This window comes from Talpa europaea (assembly GCF_964194135.1).
Source record: "Talpa europaea genome assembly, chromosome: 3".
In the NCBI taxonomy this organism is placed as follows: Eukaryota; Metazoa; Chordata; class Mammalia; order Eulipotyphla; family Talpidae; genus Talpa; species Talpa europaea.
The window spans coordinates 32441724-32463734 of NC_140069.1; positions in this window are offsets into that span (position 1 = coordinate 32441724).

Genomic DNA, 22011 nt, shown 5'->3' on the forward strand with positions numbered 1-22011 from the left:
CTTTGGAATGATGGTCCACAGAAATGCAAAGTTATTTTTGGCTGAAAGAAGTGGAAGTATTTGGGGTCATCTAAATGCTAAGTTACAGTAACATCCAGATTGATCTTTTACTTTGGCCTGGCAAATTCCTGACTGAACAGATGGTCCTCGATTTGTTCCCTAAAGGCTCACGGTCCCAGGCTTGACTAAAGCATTAGAGGAAATTAGAAAGGATTAAAAAAAAAGGAAATTGGTGATTTTCAGCCTGAGATCTAGCCAGGCAGGTCTTTAACTAAATATTCCTCTCTGACTTTAATGCGGTTTGATGTTAATCACGTGGCGTCAGTCCAGTGGCCGTGTGTGATGCTTTTGCTGGAATAGAACTTCGTGGTGTTCTCCCTTCACATCTCTGCCCCTGCTATACCTGCTTTCACACTTCTCTCCTTGCCTTTTTGAGTTTGTAGTGACACACTGAAAGTGACAATCGCAGGACCGCCATGTTGTGTAAAGCAACACAATTTTGAAAACCATCTCTGTTCAGGATTTTTTTCCTCTTTCTCCCTTCTCCAAGTTGAGAGTGAAGGTCATCTGTGTGCACTTTACATCTTTGAAATACACAAACAAAATAAGGAAGTGATAAAAGCTTTGGGTTGCACAGGCCTGGGGTCAATACTGGCTGTGCCATCTCACATCACTGTGTGTTTGGGGTAAAGATTAAAAACCTTTCCAACCATCAGTTTTCTGTTTGGCAAAATGTTTGCACTGTGCCACTTTATGACAGACCTACTTAGTACCTGTTTTTACTAACCAATAAAACGGAAAGAGGAATTCCCTTTTTACAATAAAAGGTGAAAAGCAAAATTAGTGCTGTGTGTTTTGCTGCAGTTGTCAAAGAGGCAGCGAGCACCCTCATCAGCTAGAGTGGCCCCACCAAACCCCATCCTGGGAGCTGCTTTAACTGGCTGTGTATCATGTTGTTCTTGTTTTTACTATTTGGTAGTGTAACTGTAGGCTTTATGTGTTACTCGGGCAGTTTGTTTTTTGGATCTGGGAATGTTCAAAAATTTTTCCATATATATGAATGGTAATTACCTCTTCACTTTTTACCATTGCAGCTAACAAAAGGTTTCATAGGAATGCTCCACTTTAAGACAGCAGGGAAACCTGTATCTGCCTTGTAATGTCATGAGATTAATGTCTTTTAATCTGCTGTACTTTAAAGCACACCCAAGGTTGGTTTTCATTGTCACGTGTGTTCCATTCTACATGAGGTAAGCTCGCTTATGTCTGTTCCCCCCAGTTGGAATGGAAACTCCTTAAATCACTACTTCATTTCCTTTTGATCTTTAGCCTCTTCAATGCAATGCTTTGCATGTAGGGGGACTTTTGTAAGTGTTTCTTTTTGAATTTAATAGCTTCTCCCAATGGCTCTGTGAGATTGACAGGCTCTGGGATAAGTGACTTGTACAAATTTGTTCACATATTAAGTTTCTGGGCTAGGATGGATTCCAAATGTGACTTGGAGGCCTTTGTATATTCTAGTGCCCAAAACTGTTTCTTGAGAACATGGTCCTTTCATCCTTACCTAACAGTACATACCATACATATACCTACACCACACAGCATACACAAACAACTGTGTATCTCCCACACAGCACACATAACCACATACACATACAGCAAAATCACTGCTCATGACACCCACACTAGACATGCCCGCACATGCCATCTGTGCATGCCCCACACCCCTCCACACAGCATGTACATACAACACACATGCATCATACAATGCACATACATGTCACACCCCACATACACCATACACAAACACATTTTTGTCTACACTCTTCCCTGTTCTCAGGTTCGACCTTCCTCCTGACATATTTCAGACCTTGCCAGCCAAATAGCCACCAATTCCCAAGCCTCCCATGCTTCAGGGCGTGTTCAGGAAGATCACTCTAGGGCTCCCTCAGCATTTGCCCGAGGTGGTCGCATTCCAGCCTAAGGCTTTCTCATGAATGACTGCGATCCTGGAGTCAGACTGACCTGGCTTTAGTCTGGTTTCTTCACATGTGTGACAGAGTAAATTCTTGATCCTCCTACTTAGTTTTCTTATCTGTGATGTGGGGATAATAAATGCCTGCTTCACTGACCTGTGTTGAAGACTGTGTGAAACCTGCAGATGCGTATGTTGTCACCTCAGGAGATGACTTCTACTCCAAGGCAGTGCTCATGCCTTCATTCCCTCAAGTGTTCTGCACCTGGGCAATGTCATGAGCAGGGAAGATAATGATGATCAAGACTTTTGTTCTGGTCCGCAGAGCCTTTGAGAGAATATGTTTATCCCTAAAAGCCAAAGAAGGTGGCATTGGAGATAGGAAGAAAAATCAAAAGGCCATGGGAGAATTATGCCTGGAAGGGACTGGATTTGCTGCTACTAGATAAAATTCAAATAAAGGAAAATTAATATTAAAATAATTGGATTTGATGTGGAAAAGTAAAAATTGGGTTATTTTTTAAATTTTTGTTTAAGGAAACTGGAAACATTGGAGAAAGTGGTTGTTAAGCATCCTACAATTTTGCTTACTAGTACAAGAACTGTTGACCTTGAAGACGATTTGAGATTTCCACAGGTAGGGTCGGTTGAAGAAAGAAAAGGGGAGAGATTGCTCTATGTAAAGAAAATAGCATGGGTAAGGACAGAGAGGCAGGAAAGAGAAAAACCAATGCAGAATCATAAGTGAAGTCCATTTTGGTCAGGAGCTGTCTAGGAGGTGATTAAGTGGTGTTAAATCTATGAGACATGGAGTCATACAGATGCAGTTTCACATTCTTAGTTGTTGAGTGTAGTGGGTTGAATTGTGTTCCCCCAAATTCATGTTCACCTCGAATGTGACCTTATTTGGGTAAAGGATTTTTGTAGATGTCATTAGTTAAGGATCTGATGATGAAGCCATCCTGGAGTTAAGGTGAGCTCAAAGCTGGAGCGTTATCTTTATATCTAGAGAAAGGTGAGAGATATTTGGATGCCATAGAGACACTCAGGGAAGGAGGCGATGGGAAGATGGAGGCAGAGACTGGAGAGAAGTGGGGACAAACCAAGCAAAACCAAGGGGCTGCCAAAACTAGAGAGGCAAGGAAGAATTCTCTCCTAAAACCTTCCAAGGAAGCGTGCTCCTGTTGGCGTCATGATTTTAGATTTTCAGCCTCTGGAACCTCAAGTGAATAAATTTCTATTGTTTTGAAGTCACCACATTCATGGTAATGTCCTTGGCCCTAGGAAATGAAACACATTGGGTTTCAATGGGTTATTTAGGGGAAGTTACTTAATCTCTATAAGCCTCAATTTCTTCATCCAAAAAACAAGGATTACAATACCTATCTCAAAGGATTAATATGAGGATTACATGTAAAATCCTTAATCTATTGTCTGTTCAAGAGGTGGAGAGGGAATATACTGGAAACTGAGTTGGAGCAGTGTAGACTACATCAATTTCCAGGCTGAGATGTCTGGAGTTGGTTCAGAAGCTATTGCAGGTACTTGAATATTTCCAAGTGGCACTGCTTAGGACATTGCCCATGAGCGCTGATCTGGCAGGAACCAGAAGACACAAGATCCCCCAAACCCCTTCCAGCCAGTGAAGAAACCACCGGAATACCTAGTCTTGTGTACTGTGTAATACATTCCAGACAGGGGAGAAAGTCATTCATGGGGGTAGCCTCCCTCAAAACCCCATTGATGTGAACATTGACTTTACAGGGTAGATAGATCAGATGGTGTTCAAGGTTTTGCTCAAGGAGTACTCACAGAGCAGTGAGGCCTAATGTATGCAATAGCCAGACAGTGGTGCAAATGACAGAGGGGGTAGAGGAAACAGAGGGGGTGGGCCCAAATTTTTTATTTATTATTTTTTATTAATCAAAATTTTTTTTCTTATATTGTTGTATTCCCCATAGTTCTTCTGCTGCCGTATCACCCAGCAACCATCACCATATTCCCTGGTGTTCATCCCTCCTGTTTTGCCCTCCCTCCTGCCCCCTCCTTTGCTTATGCCTCAGTTCTATGGTCAGATTGCTAGTTTTGACATTTTCTTGACATTTTGTTTGGTTTCTCTATATTCCACGCGTAAGTGAGACCATCTGATATTTATCTTTTTTCTTCTGACTAATTTCAACTAGCGTAATTCCTTCCAGCTCCATCCATGTTACCACAAATGACATAAGTTTGTCTTTTTTGATTACTGAGTAACATTCCATCATATAAATATACAACTTTTTGATTCATTCATCTATTTTGGGGCCTTTGTTTGGGTTGTTTCCATATCTTGGTTATTGTAAATAGTGCTACAATAAACACAGGAGTGCAGGTTTCTTTTCAAATTAGTGGTGGAATCACTGGGTCATATGGAAGCTCCATTTTTAGTAGACTGAGGAACCACCGCACAGCTTTCCATAGTGGCTGGACAAGTTTACATTCCCACCAGCAGGGTAAGAAGGTTTCTTTTTCTCTACATCCTCTCCAGCATTTGGTGCTTCAGTTTTTTTGTTTTTGTTTTTTTAAATGTGGGTCATTCTTACTGGAGTGAGGTGGTGTCTTAATGTGCTTTTGATTTGCATTTCCCTGACAACTAGTGATGTTGAACATTTTTTCATATGCCTGTTGACCATTTGCCTTTCTATTTTGGAGAAGTGTCTTTTATTTTTTTTTAAACTGGGTTGTTTTCTTTGTTTTTATTGAGTTATGTAAGTTCTTTGTAGATTTTTTTTTATATCAGTCCCTTATCTGTTGTATGGTGTGCAAATATTTCCTCCTATTCAGTAGAATGTCTGTTTTGATTATTGTCTCTTTTGCTGTATAGAAGCTTTTGGTTTGATGTAATCCCAGCTGTTTATCTTCTTTGTTTACCATGCTTGTGGAGAAGAATCTTCAAAGGTATTTCTGAGGATTATGTCATGGAGGATTATGTCATGGAGTTTTGCCTATGTTTTCTTCTATATATTTTATAATTTCAGGTCTGACATTCAAGTCTTTTATCCATTTTGAGTTGATTTTTGTGTATGGTGTGAGTTTATTTTATTTTTTGCATGTTGCAATCCAGTTTTCCCAACACCATTTATTGAAGAGGCTTTCCTTGTTCCAATGTAAATGCTTTGCTCCCTTGTCATAGATTAATTGGCCATATATATAGTTTTATTTCTGGGCTTTCATTTTTTTTTTAAAGATTTATTTATTTATGCATACAAGAGCTGGGGTACAGGCCAGAGATGAGGGGGGTGAGAGGATTCACCAGAGACAGAATGGGGAACAGAACAGGCAGATTGACTGAAACACGCTGTTGAGGGGAGCAGCAGGCGAGACAGGAGAGGTCTGCTGCGCCATGTGTGTTGCTCCCTGGCTAGCTGGGGATCGAACTCATGCTGCAGAGGCTGTGGATTGCTTCATAGTGTGGTGCTTAACCCCTTGTGCCATCAGGGAGGCCTGATTTCTGGGCTTTCAGTTTGATTCCATTGGTCTGTGTGTCTGTTTTTGTTCCAGTACTGTGCTGTTTTTATTATAATGGCTTTGTAGTATTGTTTGAAGCCTGGGAGTGTAATGCCTCCATTCTTTCCCTTTTAGTCAAGAGAGCTTTCATTATTTGGGGTCATTGTGGTTCCATTTGAATTTCTTCAATATTTGTTCTGTTTCTTTGAAGAATGTCATTGAAATTTTTATTGGAATTACATTGAATATATAAATTGCTTTTGGTAGGATGGCCATTTTTATGATATTTAGTCTTCTGATCCATGAGGGAATATCTTTCCATCTCTTTGTGTCTTCTATTTCTTTTAACAGTGTTTTGTTGTTTTCCTTGTATGGGTCTTTCACCTCCTTTGGAAGGCTTATTCCCATATATTTAATTTTGGGGGATAAAGTTGAAAATGGGACGGTTTTCTTAATTTCTTCCCTTTGAGGTTATTTGCATATAGGAAGACGACTGATTTTTTGTATTGATTTTATAACCTGCTCATTTACTAACTTGCTTTATTGTTTTATTTTGTTTATTTATTTTTAAATTTTTCATCATTGTTCATTTTTAAACAATATTTGCTTCACCGCACCCCCTCAGGTGTAGTCCCCAGGTGTAGTGCCTTTACCAATGCACCCATGTACCATCACCTCAGTCCCCTGTGCTCCTCCCTCCTCCCCTGATCCCTCTCCCTCCCCCTCCCCTGCAGTATGTCTCTGATTTATAATTGTCTGTTTTTGCTTTGTTGTGTTTTGTACTGTTACTATTTTTTTACACTGATGTCTTATTTGGTTCCCCTATATTCCTGCCATAAGTGAAAACATCCAATATTTTTCTTTTTTCTTCTGGCTTATTTCACTGAGCATAATTCCTTCTAGTTCCATCCACGTTGCTGCCAATGGCATGAGTTTATCTTTTTTGGTTGCTGAATAATATTTCATTGTGTATATATGCCACATCTTCTTGATCCAGTCATCTATTTTTGGTCATTTGGGTTGTTTCCAGGTTTTACCTACTGTAAATAGTGCTGCAATAAACATAGAGATACAGGTGTTCTTTTGAATCAGTGTTTTTGTGTCCTTTGGGTAGATCCCTAATAGTGGAATTGCTGGGTTGTATGGTAGCTCCATTTTTAGTAGACCGAGGAGCCTCCAGACAGCTTTCCATAGTGGTTGGACGTCCCTGCCAACATTTGTTGTTGCTTGTTTTTTTGATATGCACCATTCTTACTGGTGTAAGGTGGTATCTCAATGTGGTTTTGATTTGCATTTCCCTGATGATAAGGGATGTTGAACATTTTTTCATATGCCTGTTGGCCATTTGCATTTCCTCTTTGGAGAAATGTCTTTTAAGTTCTTCTGCCCATTTCTTGACTGGATTGTTTATTTTGTTTTTATTGAGTCGTGTGAGTTCTTTATATATCTTTGTGATCAGTCCCTTATCATTTTACTGGAGTGCAAAGATTTTTTTCCCAATCAGTGGGGTGTCTCACTGTTTTGGTTAATGTCTATTTTGCTGTGCAGAAGCTTTTCAGTTTGATATAATTCCAGGTGTTTATCTTTTCCTTGACTTTCTTTGCTTCGGGTGATGAGTCTTTAAAGATGTTTCTGAAATATATGACTTGTAGTGTTTCACCTATATTTTCTTCTATATATTTTATGGTTTCAGGTCTTATGTCCAGTTCTTTTATCCATTTTGAGTTGATTTTTGTGCACGGTCAAAGGTAGTGGTCTAGTTTCATTTTTTTGCATGTGGTGGTCCAGTTTCCCAGCACCATTTATTGAACAAACAGTCTGTGTTCCATTGTATATTCTTTGCTCCTTTGTCAAAGATCAGTTGTCCATGTAAGTGTGTGGCTTTACTTCTAGGCTTTCTATTTGGTTCCATTGGTCTGTGTGTCTGTTTTTGTTCCAATACCAAACTGTTTTAATTATTATGGCTTTGTAGTATAGCTTGAAGTTTGGAAGTGTGGTACCTCCTTTCTCCTTTGTTTTCATCAGTAGGGCTTCGGCTATTCATGTTTTTTTTTTGTGGTTCCATATGAATTTCATCAGTATTTGTTCTATTTCTTTGAAGACTGTCATTGAAATTTTTATTGGAATAGCATTGAATCTGTATATTGCTTTTGGTAGGATGGCCATTTTAATAATGTTAATTTTTCCCATTCATGAGCAAGGGATGTCTTTCCATTTCTTTGTGTCTTCTTCTATTTCTCTTAACACTGTTTTATAACTTTCTTTGTATATTATAAACCTATTTTGTATATTTATAAACCTCTTTTGTTAGGTTTATTCCCAAGTATTTGATTTTTTTGTTTCAAGTATAAAAGGGATGGTTTTCTTGATTTCTTCTTCTTCAGATTGATTGTTTGTGTACAGGAAGGCTACTGATTTTTGTGTGTTGATTTTGTATCCTGCTACTTTCCTGAACTGGCTGATTATTTTGAGGAGTTTTTCTGTGGCGTTTTTAGGGTTCTCTATGTATATCATCATGTCATCTGCAAATAGCGATAGTTTTACTTCTTCTTTCCCTATTTGGATTCCTTGTATGTCTTTACTTGTCTTATTGCCCTGGCTAGGACCTCCAGTATTATATTGAAGAGCAGTGGTGAGAGAGGACATCCTTGTTTTGTTCCTGATCTTAAAGGAAAGCCTTTCAGCTTTTCGCCATTGAGAATAATATTGGCAGTGGATTTGTCATATATGGCTTTTTTCATGTTAAGGTATGTTCTTTCTATCCCGAGAATTTCAAGGACCTTCATCATAAATGGTTGTTGGACTTTGTCGAATGCTTTCTCAGCATCTATTGATATGATCATATGGTTTTTATTTTTCTTTTTGTTGATGTGTTGGGTTACACTGATCAGTTTTCGTATGTTGAACCATCCTTGTGCCCCTGGGATGAATCCCACTTGATCGTGGTGTATTATCCATTTGATGCATTGTTGGATTCTGTTGGCAAGGATTTTGTGGAGGATTTTTGCATCAGTGTTTATTAGGGAGATTGGCCTGTAATTTTCCTTTTTTGTGCTATCTTTGCTTGGTTTTAGTGTTAGTCTAAAGTTGGCATGGTAGAATGTATTTGGTAATATTTCTTCTTTTTTCAAATTTTTGAAAGAGTTTGTGTAGGATAGGCGCTAATACACTGCTGAATGTTTGGTAGAATTCATTTGTAAAGCTATCTGGGCCTGGGCTTTTGTTTTTGGGAGTGTTTTGATTACTGCCTAAATCTTACTTATAATTGGTCTGCTTAGGTGTTCTATTTCTTCTTTCTCCAGCTTTGGATGAGTATATCATTCTAGAAATTTGTCCATCTCTTCTAGGTTGTTGAATTTGTTTGCATATAAGTGTTCATAGTAATCTCTGATTATTCTTTTGATTTCTACTGAATCTGTTGTGATTTCTCCTCTTTCATTTATAAGCCCTGCTTTATTGTTTGAATTAATTTTTTCTGTGGTTTTTTTAGGATTCTCTCTATATATTATGATATCATCTGCATATAATGATAGTTTCATTGTTATTAATCATAATCATCTGCATGTTATGATATCATCTGCATATAATATAGTTTCATTTCTTCTTTCCCTATTTGGGTTCCTTTTATGTCTTTTTCTTACCAAATTGCCCTAGCTAGAACTTCTTGTATTGAAAAACAGTGGTGAGAGTGGCCATCCTTGTCTTGTTCCAGATATTAAATGGGAAGGTTTTGCATTTTTTACTATCAAGAATGATGTTAGCTGTGGGTTTGTCACATACAGCTTTTACTATGTTTATATATATCACTTCTATCCCGAGTTTTTTGAGAGCCTTCATCATAAATGGATGTTGGACACTATCAAATGCTTTCTTGGTGTCTATTGATATGATCATATGGTTTTTATTTTTCTTTTTGTTGATGTGGTAAATTACATTGATTGATTTTTGTATGTTGAACCATCCTTGTGTCCCTGGCATAAACCTCACTTGCTCATGATGTATAATCCTTTTGATGCATGGCTGGATTCTGTTGTTTGTCTGAAAAGGTCCTTTTTTCCCCCCTCATAAAGGAAGGAGAGCTTTGCAAGATAAAGTATTGGTTGGCTGGCATTTTTTTGTCTTGGAGTTTTTTGAATATGTCATTCCATTCTCTTCTTGCCTGCAATGTTTCTTCAGAGAAGAAGTCTGATGTCAGCCTGATCGTTTTTCCTTTGTAAGTTATCTGTTAATTTCCCCTCATCAGCTTCATTATTTTTCTTCATCTTGGACTCTTGGAATCTTTACTATAATGTGTCTTGCTGTAGTTTTCTTTTCATTATGGTAGTTTGGGGTTCTTCTATCTTCCTGTATGTTTATTTTCATTTCCTTCTTCAGTTTGGGATGTTTTCTTCACTTATTTCCTTGAATTCCCTTGGCAGACCCAACTGTTAGCTGAGGCCCTGATTACAAGATTACCCTGGAGTGAGAATGTGGGTTCTACCTTTGTGACTGCCTAGAAAACAACCACAAAACAAGAGTCCCTAAACATTCAGTAATTGTCCAGTCTGACTTCTGAGCAAGTAAGGAAATATTACACACCCATTTTTTTTTAATAATGTGGCTAGGGGAAAATGTACACAAGCCAAAAACTTGAGAGTTTGACCAAAGGAATGCTGTTGTATGCACAGGTGATTCTGCATTTGTGCATGTGAGTGTATGTGTGTGTGCGTGTGTTTACATTCTCCCATGTGTGTTGGAGAGTAATGGTGTGAATGAGAAGGCTCACAGTTAAAAGGGAAAAATAGAGTATGTCAACTAGAGTAATCGCAAATGTCAACTAGATTCTTATCTTGCTCCACTTTTCAGTATAATCCAAAAGATGGGGCTCCTGTAAGTGGGCTTATTTCAGCATATACCAAGGAAACATAGTGTTCAAGAGGGTTAAGTCCTTTCTGAAACTGAAGATGAGTTGTAATTGAAATTTGCTGGGACCATGTTCAAATAAGTCAAAATAAAAATGTGCCCATGTCTTATATTTTACTGGGTTTTTTTTTAACAACTTGATTTGAACTGGCAAGGCTGCCCCCTTAGTGGCATGTATTTAGAAAAATTGAAGTGCAGGACAACTGAGAAGTACTCTCTCTGGTGTGACCCAAAGGTCCAAGGCAGTTGTTTTATTTGGAGAAATCTGGTTCTCTTGGGGATAATTTGAAGCAGTTTTGGAGGGCACTTTCTTGAAGGTCTTGGCAATTTTGTATACATGTACACACACATGTACACATAATACATATTTGAATATACAAATATATGTTGTATGTACATATCTAAATACACACACATACATATCTATTCCAGCTTTGTTTAAGGAAGGAAAGGATTTAAGGCAGGAAAGGATTGCAATACAGATGGCAAGTATTTTAAAATAAATATCATGGAGTACCCACAGGCACAAAGGAAGAGCAAGAGCATGAAGAGCAGAAAATGGGCCAGGCACAGAGCTAGGACGAGTGCCACACAGTCAGCTTTTATTTGTCTAAAAATGCAATCAGGTATTTTATAAACATCTTTTTTTTTTTTTTTTTTTGGTAAGCATTAGGCTGGATAAGACAATGATGTAGGAATGGAAATCCTATTAAAAAATCCAAAGGAAATTGCCTTGTGATTCATCTATTTGATTATAAGATGGAGCTGGTAGCCTGCCATAATGTGTTTCAGTATTTGGAAACAGCAGTGTGAGGAACTGGGATTTGAGGAATAATCGGACAAAAGTAGTTCTGAGCTGCAGTGAGAAAAAATTATCAGTGAAACCAGGGCCTCCAGATGTCTTTTGGATAAGAACCACAACACCCTGTAGAGAGAACCCAAGAAAGCAGGCAGGTGGCTTAAATAATAACCCTCAAGTAGACCCTCACTTAGCACAGGGCGAGGGCACATTTTAACTGTCATGTGTGAATTACCTGAGTCATGGCCAAGATTATTGAAGATAAGGATGGTAGTAGCTAGTTGCTATGACTTTGTTAAATTAACATTTAAGTGGCACACTAGGTTCCGCATGGTGAGCTGAAGTTCAATTTCAGACAAGAAATTATGGTAGAGAAGTTTACTGCTCATAGGTCCCGGAGGAAGTACATGACTCATAGAGAGGCCACAGGAGAGGTCAAGGCAGTGTGCAGACAGAGTGGGGCAGGGCTTGGGGCACATGCCTTTATTAGGGTCTGTGTGTAGAGTGCTGTGGGGTTCCTGGGCTAAGGTGGATTGTTCAATTCAAACCAGACTGGACTCTTTTCAGTAGGCCTATGAAATCAAAAGGTACCTGTCTCAGGCTTCTACTAGGTATAAGAATTGTGTGAGCGGTGTTGTTAATTGTTAATATATTAAATATAGAGAACATTGGACTTGGAGTTAAAAGCCTTTGATACTAATCCTGGCTTTACTAATTACTAGTGAATTTTATAATCCTCCTATATAAAATAAGAAAAGTGATCCCAACCTCCCAATGTTTTTAAGATGATAAAGTGAGATAAGTACAAGTGCTTTGGCAACTCTACAGAGCATTCATATCTCTGCAGGGTTATTCAAGTGCTTTGCACATACGAGCTGGTATTAGGACTTGTTTGCACATCAGTGGTTTTCACAGTGTGTGAGGGAGAAGTACAGGTGTGCGACTGGCAAGAGGAGAGATCTTTGGAGTAAGGGGCTCTCTCTCAATGCCCACCCCCAGCTCAACCACTGGATTCCAGCAGGTGTTTGCCCACCTACTCTGTTGATATGTTGGGCTGGCCTGTATCTCTTAGAATGTGTACAGCCAGTTAAAAGACATTAACAGTTGAAAAAATGCCAAAGTTATATCTTCTGGAAGCAGAAAAAGAAAGCTCTTAATATGATTTTCTTTATTGCATCTTTGAGAGCCTCCATACTGACTGGGCAATGAGAAATGCTAATTCAGGTACTGAAGATGAGCACGTTTCAGCCATAAAAATATCAGATTGACACATTGATCTTGTCTGTTACCTTGCTTTTAAGCAGAGTAGAGCACTCTTAATAGATTAAAGGGGTGAAAGGGTTTTTGTGCTTGCAGTTATAATTGTGAATATGCAAAAGAAGACAGCAGTGGACACACAGAGTACACCTCCTTGTGACTGAGAAGGAAGGTGAGGTGGTGCAGCTCAGAGGGTGGCTGAAAGTTTGCGATGAAGTGGTGTGAGGAGGTGGGCTGTGGATTCCAGTCGCCTGGGTTTTAATCCTGGCTCACTCCATCTGTTCCCATCTGGGCAAGGTGGGCAAATGACTTAATCTTCCATAGACTCAGTGCTTTCATCTGAACAAAGAAACTGAGTAAATAAAAGTTACCTGTATGTTATGTTTTTGTGGGGAATAAATGGGAAAATGCGTGCAAACCATAGTCCCTGGCGCAAGATCAAAGAGTAACACTTTTAGCTAGACTTTATTATTTTCTTTATTCAAAAAGCTCTCCAAGAGCCTTAGAGATTAGTTCCAGGAGGAAGTCTGGAAGTAGGAAGGGGCTGTCTAACAAGAGACTCTCCTACTCTGTCATCTTAAATTTTCACCATCCTTTTGGGTGGGCTTAGTAGTTTTCTGGTGGATAGTTCAGCCTTTATTCCCTGGTCAAAATGTGGACCAAACTCCCTGGCCAAAGGAATTCCATTAGCTGCTGTGAACAGGCTAAATAGTGCAAAAGCCTTTATTAGGCTTTGAGGTTGCTAAGCAATGGGTACTCTGCATATAAACAGTATATATAATTTTGGGGGTAATTAGCCCCAGGTTGCGGGGGGTGTATGTTGCTGGGAGTATATTTCTGGTGAAAAGGGAGAATTCCATGGTCAAATATCTTCAGGGAAAATCAGGTTAAAGAAAGTGGTATCAATTTTTCTTTTTAATTTGATTTAATATGACTGATTAACATTAAATTTGTATATTTAATTGATTTAATTATATATGCATATAACAAAATTTAATATTATAACATTTTTAAGTGTACAGTTCTGTAGCACTAAGTATATCCACATTGTTGTACAACTGTTACCAACATCTACTTCCAGAATTTTCCATCTTCTCCCACTGGAACTCTGTACCCCAGCTCCTGGGAACCACCAGTGAACTTTCTGTCTAGGAACTTGATTATTCCAGGTGCCTCATATAAGTGCAATAATACAGTATTTGTCCCTTTGCTGACTGGCTTATTTCACCTCGCCTGCAATCCTCAGAATTCGTCCATATTTACTGTGTGATGTGGGGCTCTCACTGTCTCTCCTCAAATCTCTCAGCACCATGAAACCTGATTCAAACTGAAGCCCTCCTGTCTGTAGGGTCTCACCGTGGCCACATGGGATTAAAACTGGGTTCCCGTAGTGTGGACTGTGGGACGAGACTGGAATTTTCTCAAGCCTTTGGAGACACGTGGCGGTTTTCCCCACCTGAGCCAGAAGTTGCTGCCTCTGGGTAGCACCTCCTCTGCATGCTGGCCAGGTTTGAGTGCCAAACCCGAGTGGGAGTTTTGTGCTGGATGCTCAGAGCTGCCTCGGCCCTGTAGCCTCCAGGACAGTTACATGGATGTCCAGTGGGGCTGGGCTCAGTGGCAGCTGGAGTTAGCCTTTTATATTTGGTGTCTGGATTGTAGAATGGACCAATTATTACAGGGCAGGGAGAGGGGCAGCCCAGACCCCACAAACCTGGCTGCTCTAAATGGGTTCTGCCATCCGCCGCATCAACACAAAACATATGAGACTTTAATGGGAAGGAACTTTAATCCAATTAGGAAACAATACAGGAAAGGCAAAGAATCTAGTTTCCAAATCAAGCACCCAAAGTTACCTGTCTCCTCATGGGTAAAAGTCCACCCAAACAGGATTGGCCCAGAGCAAGGCCCCAAAGCCTGCCCCAAGTCTAAAGCATCTTCCAGTGGGGACCCACAGAAAAGGATCAGAAACCACCAGACAAGTCTGGAAGGAAAAGAGCAAAATCAAAATCAAGACAAAAACCGCCACTGTCACCTCCCCACGGGTCTCTCACCCACATCTGTGTCACACAGTCCACGACCAAAAGGCAAGTGTAGTTTCTTCGCATGTCTCTCTGCTCCATATGCCTCTGCCAGGTCTCCTTCTGGCTCTCCATCCTGCTTCCTTCCTTCCTCAGTCTCCTCTGCAGCTGCTTCTCTCTGTGCTTAGCTCCACCCTCCTTTTGGGTGGGGCAGGGAACCTGGAACCTCCCCCTTCCCCTGGTCCTGGGGACCACCCTATTACACAATGAGGTGCAAGTTGATGAAACAATCGTATTAATTATTCAGTGCTAGATGGGCTGATGGGTCCTAAAATGGCCCAATTGGTCACTTAGAATTGAAAATCAGGCAGGTATCAGCTAGGGTGGGGAGACCCTGAAAGGGCTGGGTGGGAGCCATCTCTGGACTCTCAGATGTCCAGACTCCTTCCACTTTATTCCTGACCTCTGAGGAAAGAAGCAGCACCTAGCAGCCAATCTCCGAGGAGCGAAGCAGCAGGGGAAGAAGTGGAGAGAGATGGAGAAAGAAGATGACTGGAGGAGGAGCATAGAGCAGAAAGACGTGAAGAAGAAGGCATGCTTGCTTTTTTGGCCTTGGACTAGGGAGTTGGGGGACATGGAAGGAGACACTTGAAACAGATGTGGGGGAGAGGCCCACGGGGAGGTTAGCAATGGCAGCGTTTATCTTCATTTTGATTTCGATCTTTTCCTCCCAGACTTGCCTGGCTCCTTATGCCCCTTTTCTATGAAAGTGGCTTAGATTTGCGGCAAACTTTTGGGCCTCAGTGGTGTCCTACTTTGGGCCAACACTGTTTGGCTGGGCATTTGCCCACGAGGGGATGGGTAACTTTGGGAGCTTGATTTAGAAACTATATTCTTTCTCGTCTCTCTATTGCAGACTAATCGTATTAAAGTTCTTTTCTATTGCAGGTTGTGCACACTCTCTATGCTTTGTTTTAATACGGCGGATGGCAGGACCCACTAAAAGCAGGCAGGTTTGGGGGCCCTGGGGTGCCCCTTGTCCTCTTAACAGGATGACCCTGCAGAAGCCCCAGGCTTTCCTTAGATTCTGGGACTCCAGCCCCATTTGACAAAAGTCATTTCTGTTTTTTGCCTCCAAGTACCAGCACCTCCAACCTCTCCTCCTCTGACTTGGCTCTGGTAAGCCAGCACCAAGAAAAAGGGGGTGGAGAGACATGGGGGCTGGTCAGGGGCCCATGTTCATATGACTTGTCTTTCAAAGGGGGCAGTTGTGAATCTGTGACTGATATGGGTTATTTTGTGACTTTCAGAGTAGGGGCTTTTTTATTTCCTGTTGCCAGCTCCCTGCTTCTCCAAGCCACCCCCTGGTGTTTGCGAATTGAATGCTGTTCAGCAGGACCACAGCCACCCCCCCAGCTTCAGGTAAAGTAGGTGCTTTGGGGCCTCCTGAAGATGGGTTGTGGGAGGCAGCAACTGAGACCTTGCTAGAAGCCTTTCAAGGCTCTGACCTTGAAGACCAGGCTTCCTTCTCAGGCGGCTGGTTTTGGGAAGGAAATTGCACACACAGGGTAATAAGCTGGTACTAAAGGGAACAGCAGTGGGAGTGCTGGTATAAGAACAATGTTTTCTAGAATGTGAACCAGGAAGCAGGAAACTAGAGTCTTGGGTGGGGAGACCCTGAAATCTTCAGCTCTTCCATGAATGTCTTGTGACCTCTTGGCTTCAGGATTTTTCCCTTACAAAGTGGAGGGGGTTGGATGAAATCTATTAATTCAAAAATAAACATTTACTAAGCTTTGATTAGGCACCAAGCTCAGTGCTACAGGGATATGACATTAAATAGAGCATGATGCATGTCCTTGTAAAGATGATTTCCAAGGTTTCTTCCTGTAACATTCAATGAGTCTACAAAACAGTGACTAACTTATGGCCACCTCTGAGTTACTCTCACATTCATTATCATGTCCTACTGTGTGGGTGTCCAGCGACTTTTCTAAGGGCATTTGGCTATTAAGCAGCAGCAATGGACTTGACTCCAGATCTTCTGATTCTAGGGCTGTGCTCTCTGCTCGTAGCTTGCCATCTATGACTCTGTCCCCTCCCCCATATTTCCCTACCTAATGAATTCATAGTGTCCATTTGCCAAGCACTTTCTGTGGGTTGCACTACAGGCCTTATCTCATGGAAACCTCACAGCAATCTCATTAGGTATTACTATTGCCATTTTACAGAGGGCTCAGAGAGGTAGAGTGCCTTGCACACAGCTACACAGCTGGTTAGGAGGGGCATTGGATCCTGGCATTGCCTGGGGCTGCTAGGTAATTTCTGTAGTTATCGAAAGAGATGACTGGGAGGAGACTGGACTCTGTCCTTTCCTGGAGAGTTGAAGGTTATACTTTGGCAGTGTCCTTCCTGCTGAGCTCCACCTAGATGAAAGAAAGAGAGCCAGACTCCAGAAAGCCAACCTTCCCTTGGCCAGAGAGGGTTCCTGAGTTACAGGCCTTGAGGCTCTGGCCTTCATGGACAAATGTGAGACTTCTAAAGCTTCAGAAACATTCCAGATCTCATACTCCTGAAGGCCCCAATAAGAACCAGTCAAAAGACACTGTCACTTTTCAGAAAGGGTTAGCTGGACTGGCTGGGGAAGCTACTTCTAGGATTGAGGCTCTTCTCTCCCTTTGTGCCTCTGTTGTAGAGCAACCCCGATACAAAACGGGGTGCCTGACTGTGGGTCCTCACCTGCGCGCTTAAAAGGACTTATCAATGCTCTACTGCAGGCACACGTGAAAGGTTAATAAAAGGTTTATTTACAAGGGAAGGGGAAATGAGGAAATGTACAGCTCTGGGAGAAAAGCGGGAGACAAAGTTTTAAATGAGTCCTACCCGATCCACCGATCAGGAATCCCAAAATGGCGCTCTGAGAGCTGGCCGCCAGCCAGGAGCCGTGAAGCCGGGAGGCGAGCACCGCGAGCCAGAGAGCGAGCAAGGCCCACGTGTTTGGTTTTTATATCCAACCTGGCTGCCCAACTCCACCCTCAGGTCCCAGCCACCCTCCCTTGGTGGTGATGGGATTTGTCTTTCCCAATGTCCTGATGGCTTTAGTCTGGAGTGGGGGTGGAGTCCACAAAGCCTGTATGAGATTATCTCAGGACATCCTTTCCCCCTAACACCTCCACCCCTGGACTCCCTTCTTCCACCTACAGGACCCCCAAAGACCTTTTCTCTTCCTAAAACCTCCCTTTGTCTAGCACGAGGAGACTCTGGGAGTGTTGTCGTTTTTGGAGTCAGTGGGTTTGGGGAGCAGGGTCCTTGGGTTCACTCTGGGAAAGGTTTCACCAGGCTCCCCTTTCAGCGACACACGGCGAGTTTCCCAGGCAAGTTTCTCCATGAGACAGAGATGTTAGTTATATTTAAAGGGCAGGTTTATTAGGGAAAGGGACAGAAGAATGAAGGACACTTGCATAGATATAAGCGGGCAGGAAGAGCTGCTCCGAAAGGGACAGGTTTGCTGAGAGAGGCCGGCATGGTTGCAGGTGGGCGGCCTTGAGGAGAGCAGCCTCCGCTGAGGGAGGTCAGTGAAAAGAAGTCCCAGCACAGGTACAGGTCACAGGCAGGCAGGAAGCTGTTGTCCTGCAGAGGGACAGTTGGTGAAAAGAAGCCCTGCATAGTCACAGGTGGGCAGCTGGAGTGCTTGCCCTGAGCCTGTGCAGACAATGAACTGCTATAGTCTTCTTCTGTTTGGGAGGGGCTCACTCCTTGTGAGCCTTCCTTAGTTGCTGATTTTGGATAATTATGCAGAATCTGAAAGGGACAGATTCCACAATGGGCTCAATCTCCATATTTTTACCTTTGGGCCTGTGCTTTAGACACTCCCTACAGCAGATACCTGCTTGGATCTTATGCTTTATAATCTGGGCATTGGGGCCTAAGGATCTTGGTTTCCATAGCTGTGTCAATGCTTATGCTAATCCTTTCCACCCCCATCTCCAGCTCTTGGCATTTTGTGAGCCAGGTTTCTGGTCTTGTGTGCACCTCCTTTTCAGTTTTTCTATTCTTGTCCCCCATCAGGAGCAAATTAACCTCTGGCTGGGCAGCGACTTGTCTAAGGGCATTTGGCATTTGGGATTTCTCCTTAGTTTTATGCCATCGTGGGAAAACTGAAAAATGGTGGGGTGTGCCCACAATACACAGGTGGGGAGCATAGTTTTAAAGGGATAGAACTAGCTCACCCACTAACCACCAGCAGAGAGCGCTGGGCCTGAAGCCCTGACAGAGTAGAGCTGACCAGCAGTATGGAGTGACTGTGGCTCACACCTACAGTTTGTTTTTCAGCACTTCATCTCCTCCACAACAACCCCTGAGGCAGGTATTGTCATCCTACAAGTGAGTCCTCAAGTTTCAAGAGGTTAAATAACTTGCCTAAATAACAGTGTCACTCAGCTAGAAGACAGGATTTCAACTCAAGACCTTCTGGATCCAAAGTAAATGCTCCCTCCACAGTGTCACCTACTGTCCTCTGACCCCCCCCCCCCAATTCCTACTCTGTGATTTTTCCATACTTACAGAGTTCAAAGTAAGGTCAAGTTCACTGGATGTGAGTGAAGCCTAGATGGTCCCTTGGGGTGGGTGGTTGGTGATTGGTGTTCTAATTGCCTGCTGATAGCTGACCCTTGGGTCTTGAAATTTAATGTTCTTGCAGTTGGTCACGATAAGCTTAGACTCATGTGTTAGTAACAGGAAGTGTGTGGGATGTGCTGAGGCTCTAAGGGTCCTTTTAAGGTAGCCAGCAGCTCAGGGACAGTCACTGGCAGAGTGAATCTGCAAGCTGCATGGCCCTAAGAGATGAGGCTCTGCTGACTGCTGAGCCTCCAGTGACTGATGCTAATGGACAAAGGTCACTGCCATCACCGCCTCTCTGGAGATGGGTGTGAGGTATACATCTGTGAGTCACTGCAGGAGAGACTGACATACATGCCCTGAAGCCCAAGGAGCCTGACCAAATTGTCTACACAACTGCCCTTCTGTAAAAGGCATGATTCATTCTCATAAAAGCTTCTCACAAATGTGGGGCTGTAAACTGGCTTTGCAATTAGCAAGAGAAGAAGGTGCTTCACATTCAATTAATTTTTATCTGACCTGCCTGATCTCCTAAGGCAGCACTCTGCTCACACTGTGAGGATTAAATTCTCTGCCGCAGGGACTGAGAGAATAGCAGCTCGGGATCCTTCCAGACTGGAGCGGATATTTGTGAGATGTGCAAACCGAGCAGAAGGGGGACTCCAGAGTTTAAGTGTCCTTCCCACCCCAATACCTGGGGAGGTATATCAAACTTGCTCTTTTGGAAATCTTAAAAAACAAAACAAAACAAAAAAACCCACAAAACTTAAAAAAAAAAAAAAACAACCTCGCTCTTTTTAAATTTGAAAGAGAAATCAGTGGCACAGTATTTTTTCAAGCAGAATTTTAAAAGGGAACATTTCCACTATGTACATAGGATTTGGACCCTGCGTTGGCAGAGATGGGCAGGACCATGCGCCTGGGCTCCTGTCTGTTCCTGCTGTTCCATGGTCCCCTCAGCTTTGACGTGCCCATGTCTTTGGTTCCCTTCCTGGGCAACATGCTGAAGTATCTGAGGCCAACTCCACTCTGGAGATAATAGAGGCTGTGGGGAGAAGCCCCACCTTGTGGGGTGGCACTTGATCTCAGGGAGAGCAGGCAGAGCTAATGTGATCCTGGGCTGCTTCCAGCTACTGATCTGCGGGTGCAGCCCCACCAGGTGGGGTAGGAAAGGCGAAGCATTGGCTCTGTTGAAACTAGGTGGCCAAGGTCAGGGAAGACCATGGGATTATTCATGGCAACTGGTTTGGGATGCCATTTGATGAGGATGGGAAGATTTGCATCTGGGGATTTGTGGTCACTTATTTCAGCCTTCAAATAAGACCAGGATGCAGCAGAACACCCTGCCCTGGGAGGCCTGGGAGTTTTTCAGTTTCAGGAAAAGTGTTCCAAACTCTGATCTCATGATCAGGATTACTCAGGGAGCTGAGTAGACTTGGTTCCACCTCTTCCTGTTGAGTCTTCTGGGGGAGGTTATTTAACTTTCTAGTCCTTTGGTTTTTCATTTATGACAATAATAAATTTCTCTTTGTTAGGGTTGATATGAGGATCAAATTGATAATAGCAGGATGCTCAAGCATCTGCTGTAGGGGGTTCGCAAGCCCTCCAGTCCAATAGACTCACCTGTCCTGTGATGACGTGACAGGCTTACCGGAGGCCCATTCTGTTACAGGAGTTTTCAGGCTTTGGCTACTTGCTGCTCATAAGCAAAAATTCAAAAGACAAGAATTGGGGGAATGAAATTAGGCTTAATCAGGTGCAGCAAACTGAAGATAGAGCAAATTCCTATGTTTATAGAGTGTCCAGCACATGGCAGATAGCCAGTAAAGGTATGTTATTGACACTGTTAATTATTGCTGTCATGGGCAATACAGGTGGTGAGGAATGTGGGTTCTGAGGTCTGACCCGTTCACTTCTCTCTGCTTTAATCTCCTCACCTATAAAATGTGAATAATTAAAATTTCTATTTCATAAACATCTGTCTGCCTCATGTTGTGGGGATTAAATATCTAAATGATTGCAGTTGGACACAAAGTAAGTGTTCAGTAAATGACAGATCAAATGTAATTATTGTTTTACTTATCCAATACCCATAGTTTACTGAGTTCAGCTTTGGTTTGCTTTCTCTTTGGCCCAGGTCCCATACCAAATGTGCTGACAATAGGCAGAGAGAGGTCCAGAGAGTAATTATACTGGACATGCTAGGTTGGAAGAATGCAGGAGAGAGACAGTTACATTGCTTGGGGGAGACCTCAGCTCTGCCAATTCCAGATTATTAAAAGCATTAAGAAAATTCTCTGGCAAACTTGGGTATCTTCTTTCTTTTCCAATTGGAGAGTTCTTCAGCCTGGACGTTCACTTAATGGAGACTTGTGCAATTAGTTGGGTAGTGCTTAATTGGCACTTTTAGCTTCATTTTGATGTTCTGGAGATTATAGAAGTGAGGGAGGTTGAAAAATATCTGGCAGGAACCTGGGTGGGGTCAGAATGCCAACCTGGGGGTGGCCAGCAGCATCCTGAGGAGTGGGGGACAGAGGGCATCTTGGAATCACAGAGCCAGCAGGACCCTTTGCTATCTAGACCAACATACAGGGAGATGGAATTCTAGAAGAATTAATCCTATCCAAAGTCATAACTGGTGATTGGGGATTTGAACTACCACTGTGTCAAGCTTGTGTTGGGTCTAATCTTTATATCTCATAGCTCCTAAAAGTAGTGATTATTGGCTTCATATTGTAGTTGAGAGAACTGAGGCTTTAAAAAGCTATGATGTCACAGCAGCTTAGTGAAGGGTTAGGTCACAGCCCAGCTGTTAACCACAGAACTGTTCATGGCACTGGAATGATGTTTTAAAAACTCCTATATAATATCTCTTCATCTTGAAGCAGTTTGCTCACTTACTTGCAGATGTTGTGTAAGATTATCTTCATGGCATGCTTTTAGGAAGACTGTAAAGA